The sequence below is a fragment of the Clinocottus analis genome, unplaced genomic scaffold (assembly GCF_023055335.1).
Source record: "Clinocottus analis isolate CAN_PGR_092001 unplaced genomic scaffold, fCliAna1.0.p SCAF_5, whole genome shotgun sequence".
Lineage (NCBI taxonomy): Eukaryota > Metazoa > Chordata > Actinopteri > Perciformes > Cottidae > Clinocottus > Clinocottus analis.
The window spans coordinates 14,643,106-14,650,682 of record NW_027176207.1 but is presented as its reverse complement, the minus strand read 5'-3'; positions in this window follow the sequence as shown (position 1 = coordinate 14,650,682).

Here is a 7,577-nt window from a genome sequence, read left to right as displayed (position 1 = left end):
TAGCTTCCTGCTGACATGGAGAATGGTAGACTCATCTCCTGCAAATTACCCCTCGCTGAGGAACGGGCAACGTAGACTTTCCCTTTAGGTGTTCTTTAATGAACCGTCTACATCAACGCTAATTATTTACAGTACTGACACGTAGCAGCCGAGCCCCCACTGAAACCACACATGCACGCCGAACAAGCAGGATAATGCAGCAACAACAGCAATCCAGGCAGCCACAGAACAAATATCTATGGAATTATCGTAACTGCACGTTTTAAACTGTAAGTCCAGCTTGTCTTCTCCTTTGTGGACTGAAAAGAGTCTTACAATAAGGCTTTCTGTGGCTAAAAATCTAATTCAGATGTGTTGGTGATACAGGAATACAATGTCGGTAAAATCGTATTGTATCAGTATTACACATGTACAAGACAAAGCATTACTCGCCAATCATAAAAATTACAACAATGTTCAACATCTTTAACTTAAAAAAGATGCAAACATGTTGAAGAGGATTTGATATGTGTCCACCCGTCTGGGCCAATGTTTGCTGTCATTCACAAAGTTCTGATAGCAAGTTTTTCCTCACAGAAGAATAAGGATTATCTAATTGTGTGATTATTTTTTTCTGTCAATGTTAAGAACATTTTCAAGAGATTTAGGGCTATGCATTGATCTTACACCATGACATTGGGAGCACAAGAGCATGAAATTCTGTTCATCATGTGTTTCATGCGCTAATGGTCCTCTCGCTCGCTCACTGCACCAACTCCATCTACTGATACTGCACATTTCTCTCTCTCTCTCTCTCTCTCTCTCTCTCTCTCTCTCTCTCTCTCTCTCTCTCTCTCTCTCTCTCTTCACTCACTTTCCTTCACTCCCTCATCAACTCATCCATACTAGTGCGAGTCCTCGTGTCCACCGTCTGCCGCATTGTGCCAGACAAAAGTAAGACTTTGATTTCTCTTTGACTACTCCTCGGCAGCTCCACTCCTCTCTCCTCGTTGAATGAATCACAGTCTAAATTCAGATCAGCTCAGAGATTCTGCTTCACTTGTTCATTAAGCATCATTGAAAGTTGATGAGAACTTTGCCGGCTTCTTCTTGGATACTAAGTAGCCTCAAAAAGGGAACAACTTAGGGCAAATGAAAGTCTGACCTTGAATCGAACCTCATGAATTAGTTTAAGTTATTAATTGTATTAAAAACATGTTTTTAGAAGTTGAATCAGTCGAGTTATCTCACCTCATCTTGCTGTTTAAGTTTTGAAAATGGTTGGTATCGAAATGAGCCGTATCTATTGTTATCAAACTCCACATACTGGCAGTGTTGACATCTTTCTTTTTCTTAACCTGCCTTCATCATTTAGCCCAATCTTCAATTCCAAAAAGTAAAACAATGTCATTTGCTTCTGGTTGTGTTTTACATCACAGCATTTTCTTTTGATTTCAAAGAAGTATTCCAACTCAGACAAATCTGAATGGTATAGAATACAAATAAAAGTATTAGTGCAAGCATGCAATCCGCCCCCAACTAAGTAGAGCAAGTTTAATAATTGAACACCGGGCTTCTTATTCATCATTTATCAATTTAAAACAGACCCATCCGCTCTTATGTGATGCAACCTTTGACATTACATTACACTTTCAATTGCTGAGTGATTTAATTGGCTAAATAGGGGTTGGGTTCATCACAAGAAATATCAATCTATTAGAGGGTCAAACAGATGAGCTAAGACCTATAATGTTTTTTCTTTCCCCCTGGGCTCTCAATGCCTGAACACACATTCGGATCATACAGTATAAGAAAAGCTTGCATGGAATCAAAGAGGTGTTCATTTTGGGAAAGCACAAGAATCCAATGACATTGTCAAAGCGTACACATACACTGATACAAACTTCATCTTTAATAGGTGTTAGGTCTTTTATTGCACATTGTGTTCACGTTTCAGAGGTGAGAAACTAAATGTATTTTTAGGAACACTGTAAATGACAGTAGTCTTCAATGGGAGAATGCTTGCAGACACACTAGTATTTGTTTCATCTTGTGAATTTGTGCATCTGCAAATGTTTTGCTACATTTTAAGCAGATAGAGTTCTTTCTGGGTAAGTGCATTTGTCTCTGTGTGTGTGGTGTATATATATGTGTCCACACAAGTTGTATTTGTGCTAATCTTCAGCCCAAGGAAACTCAATGGTATTGACACAACAGGAAATACACTGAACAAAACTATCAACACAACATGTTCCAGGTGTGGCATGGGTTGTGACAAAAAGGCCATTCTAAAATGTGGAGTTTTATCACAATAACGCAGATGTTGCAAGTTTTGAGGATCTTTGCCACTGGCATGCTGACTGCAGGAATGTCCAACAGAGCTATTGCTCTTGTATTAAATGTTGATTTCACTACCATGAACCACTTCCAGTGATGTTTCCAAGGAGTATTGCCAATCCAGCGGGCCTCACAACCACGGACTACTTATAACCACGCCACCCGAGGACCTCCACATCCAACTGCTTCACCTGAAAGATCACCTGAGACCACTCACCCACACAGCTGATGCAACAGTTGGTTTGCACAAGAATTTCTGCACAAGCTCATCTGCATGATGGCGTTCTTCAGCAGGGTCTCGACCTGACTGCTTTCTACCAACGTAACGGACTTGGCTTGGCAAATGCTCAGCGTCTGGCACTTTGGAGAAGTATTCCCTTCATGGATGAATCCTGTGTGCTCAGAAATGCATTTTCTGCAGTTCATGCAAAATGCATATTGCAGAGTTCCTAATACATTTTAGAGTGGCCCTTTATTGTGACCTGTCCAAGTCTCAAGTGTGTAATATGCATGCTGTTAAATCAACATCTTGATTATCCTGGCCAGAAGAAGTGCTCACTAACACGGATTAAAACAAGTGTTTGCTCATAATTTAAGAGACATAAGCTTTTTGTGTGCATTATATTTCAACTCTTGAAAAATGGCTAAGAAAATAAGAGCAATCGTATTTGTGTTTATTGTAGGAAGCACTACTGATGATTATAATAGAGAGCAAGAAAGATATTTAGAATCCTCTATCTAATCCATGTTTTGAGAATCCTCATGCTGTAAATTATGATTTTTCTACAATGTTAAGCAGCTTTTCGGACAGAAAAGTGCCTTCAATCATTTTGCGCTGTTATGAGAGCAGCTACAGAGAAATCATCATCTGGACTATCAGCATTCTGCTTCTTCTATCCTTTCATTAAAGCAATGGAAACACTCCATTATCATTTTTGTATAGAAGGGTGTAAGCTGCAGAGAAGTGTGAAGAAATTAAAACTGATTAGGGTTCAAGTCTCTGTCAAGCCGGAAGGAAAAAAAAAACATATTATGCACTCATTCAGCTGAAGTGGCGGAAAATTAGGTATACATGAAGGACCACCACCCAAGAGAGTTAATCAATTCAGCTCATAATAGTCATAACATCCAAACATGGAAAATCCATATTTTGCAGCTTGTAAAATCAATAGCGATGCAAATAATGCACATGTCAAACAAACAAAAGGAGAACAAGTCCACCCACATTAAGACAATTAAATCAATATCTATTCAAATACTGAATAAAGGTGGTTTTGTAAATGATCTCTCCGTCCCCTTTAAACCAACCCGTGTAGAGGTTGTAGTGCTTATGACTCTCCGTCTGGAACAAAGGAGGAAGTTAAGTGACGCTACTTAAGGTCCCCTTACCTGAACTAAGCACTCATTATAACCTAAACCATTATCTTTCCTTGAACGTGGCCAAGCCTTGTTTGTGCCTCACCAAACCGAGGCTGTGTGTCATAACAATTAAAATCAAATATGGTTTGCACTTCTTTTGGATTCAGGATGGATTGTCATCCACAACAGATACAGTACAGTAATGGATCAACCGTACGTAGGTGTGCTTAGTTGCTTGCATTGAGACAAAAAAAAGGAAAAAACAACTGTTTCATTACCTTATTCAAAATGCTGTCTCCTAGGATAATGCTAAGCACGGTTTATTCTTCCACACTATAACCCCAGATACACACTGTATTAAACACAGACCCCATCAGATAAAACATTGCCAATTGTGAGGCCTGCTTTAATTAATAATGTTCAAAGGAGTGCCTCTGATTCTGGCAAGAACTATAGTTTCCTTTTGTTTCTTCCCTCAATCTCAGGTCCAAACAAAGAGGTGGAAGCAGCCTCGGACACTCCCACGTGAACAAAAACACATGCAGATAAATGTAAATGTATACAGTTACATACATTCATGTGTCTAGGACCATATCAATGCAAAGCCCAAGATAAATGTGAGGTCAGCTGTCAAAGGATGCATCACTCAGTTAGAATGGGTCCTACAAGTGAAAAAAGCGATCAATCACAGCTTGTGCAGCCGTCAATTTGTGTGATATTGCGTTGCATTCTACTCAGATCACAGCACGACTTCGGCAGGTAAAGTTATTCATCTAGTAACCCCTGCAATCAGAACATTCCCTGTTATTGAGTAAATCTTCCAGCTAATCGTGTAATCTGCTGTGCTTGATGTGAATTTGCAAGCATTAGAGAACATGCCGTTCTGCTCCGAGCTGAACTCTGGAGCCTGTTCTTACAATAACCAGCATCCCTGCTTCGCTGTTTGGAGGGTAATGGAACAAATAAATGATGCATTAAAGTGTTTGAGGGGAGAAAAGAGAGCAATAGATGGAGGGAAGCTGGGATTGAGCGAGAGACAAAGACAGACAGCAGTGGAATGTAGTCTCTAGCGTACTTGAGCAGGTCAAAGGCGGAGAGGGAAGGCGGCAGGATGGTAGTTGATCGATTGTGCCTTTAACTCTGGGAAATTTAACAGAATAAGAGAGAGGGGAGTCCACTGACCACAGACCCAGCTGTGATACTCCAGAGTGCAGAGCTGCCATACACTGTAATACACTATATATATATATATATATATATATATATATATATATATATATATATATATATATATATATATATTAAAAAGTTGATTTGAAAAACCAAGGTGCCTTGAACTCTCTCTGCCTCAACTTATGAGTACTTTTTACCGACGCAAGCATTTTTATTGGACATTTTCCTTTGCTAGCAGTTTCACCATGGCAAGACTCCATGAACAATAAGTGTGTGACTGTAAATGTTCTCAGAGGACGTATAGGGTATACATCCAGGCGTTCGGGAGAGGAGGTCATTTTTTATTGTTACGGAATGGGGACACTCCAAATATAAAATGATGTGCACATTAAAAGTCAATCAACTTTTAGTGTGCACAGTTTAAACTTTATACATTATAGTAAACTAGTCAGGCATACTTGATTCAGGGTCTCCAAAACACTGCTTGTCTCATTCCTGTGCTCTCAGAATATGTAGACTATAGTAGTTTGTTTGCCATATTTTAGTGAAGTGAACGCTCATAAACCTCAATGAGGATGTTAAGGTGGGCGGTGTGCCACTCTATGTAAGGGCCTAAACCTGAAGCCCCAGCCAGCGCTCAAAGTAGGCCACTGCTCACCCACATACAATGCTAGCACGTCTACGGTACTCAAAAGCTGCCGGTACTCTTTTCTGCCCTCTCCATATCAGGTTTGTAATTCATAATATAACATGAAAACAATGAGGCGAGCATCTGGATGATATAATGCTTAGCACGGTTGTACTATAATTTGATCAAATGTTCAATAGGGCTGGCCCTTTGTTGTTTAGTTGACCAATCATTTGTTTTAGTCCATTAATCATTTTTTAATAATAATAATTGTATTTATAGAGCACATTTCGCAGACAAAGAGGTCACAAAGTGCTCTACAGATTAAAAAACACAGTAAAACAAACACATTAAAAGATGGAGTAGCAAGAAAACACATTAAAACAAATAAAAACAGATAAAAGTTTATAAAATTGTATGTTTTTTTTTTATCTTGATTGACATATTTCAATGAAACTGATGATCCAATGTAAGGTAAACACAATATTGTAAGTGTTGCTTTCGTGTGATTCCAACCAGCAACCGTTCATTTACTGAAGAAGTTCAGAATGTTACACATGGTCAGATGTGAATAAAGGGAGAACTGCCATTTATTTTTTCCCACTTCAAACAATGTGCCCAGCACACTCTCTCACATGTTTTTACATATTCTGGTTGATTAGACTTCTGCTCATGTTGAAGTTGGGTGCATCCATGAATCATTAAGAATTGCAAAGGTTTGTTTCACATCTCCCACACAAACAGCTGCAACAAAACAGGTCAAACGGTTCAGGCAGATGTTAATAAAGCACAGCGTGGGAACGCCTGTACGGCTTCTGGTGCGGTCTAATCAGGCAAAATAAGTGAAAACGTGTTTGGGTGGACCATTGGCATAATGCTAAAGGCCCTGCACGAGTGACACAAGCTGTCTTTGGCTGTATGGAGACCAGACATGGCACTGGCTTCTTGACCCACCAATGCAGGCTTCAGTTCTTGCTAGCAAGGCCTTCAGCCTGGCCAGGCATTGTAACCATCAGTACTGGCCTTGCTTGAGAGTTAGGGATTACGTCCTTGTTTTCACCCAACTAATTGTGGAAAGGGTTCTGGGTTAGTGTGAATGTAAGTGCACATTGCAAACAGCTGTCTTTTATTCATGCTTATGGACGTTTTGAGAGCACGGCTGTTGGCTGTAATAGAAATGCATGAGCACTTAAGCATGTGCACACATCACGGCTATCAACAGCAAATAGTCGCACATGAACACACCCGAACTACATTCACAGCACGATTCCACAAACACTCGTTAATCACCTGTGTTCCTGCATGCAGTGATATCCTCTGCACTGTAACTTGCTTCATGGGAATTTCTGCATTAAAGAAAAGAGACAGGGAATAGGATAAAAAAAAAGGTTGCCAATGAAAGAGGATATGTCATGGAGGATGCAGAGAAATGGGTAAATCCATTGAAATCCCCAAAACTGTTTTTATTATAGAGCTACATTTTATAATTATAGCTCTGAAAAACACCATCGTTATGGTATAATAGCATTCACAGCACATACTTGTCAGTGCTGTAAATGGCATCTGTTTTTGTAACATCCACCAATGTCTAGTTTCCCTTTACTGTCCAGACCTGTAAGTTACTGTATGTGTGCCGTAGTAAGAAACATCTATTCAGCTTTACCAAAGAAAAGGTCTGTGGCACAATTGATAGATTATGTCAAAGAGAACAGTACCCCTCTGTAGTCATCATTCAGAGGTGAGAGGCAAATCAATATGTGTCTTTCTTGTTTAAACTAGAAGGGAGAGACGTTTAGGCAATGGCAAACAGGCTCTATGCATGAGCTTACGAGAGACCTCGAGTCATATGAGGTCATTTCAGTAGAAAAGATACAACATGCTAAAGCATGGCAAAAAGTCAAGACAGACATCCGAGATTTCTGTCTCTGATCAAGAAAATCATCATTATAACGTAGTTTGAACACCTTTCATTTGGAATCATAAGGAAAATGTAACTTTTTATAACAAAAAAAGCTAAAACTTTTAAGATAAAACAGGTTTTATAACAAATAGTGCCTAGAAATTAAGATGTTGACTGACACTTTCTGTGGCATGAACCTTG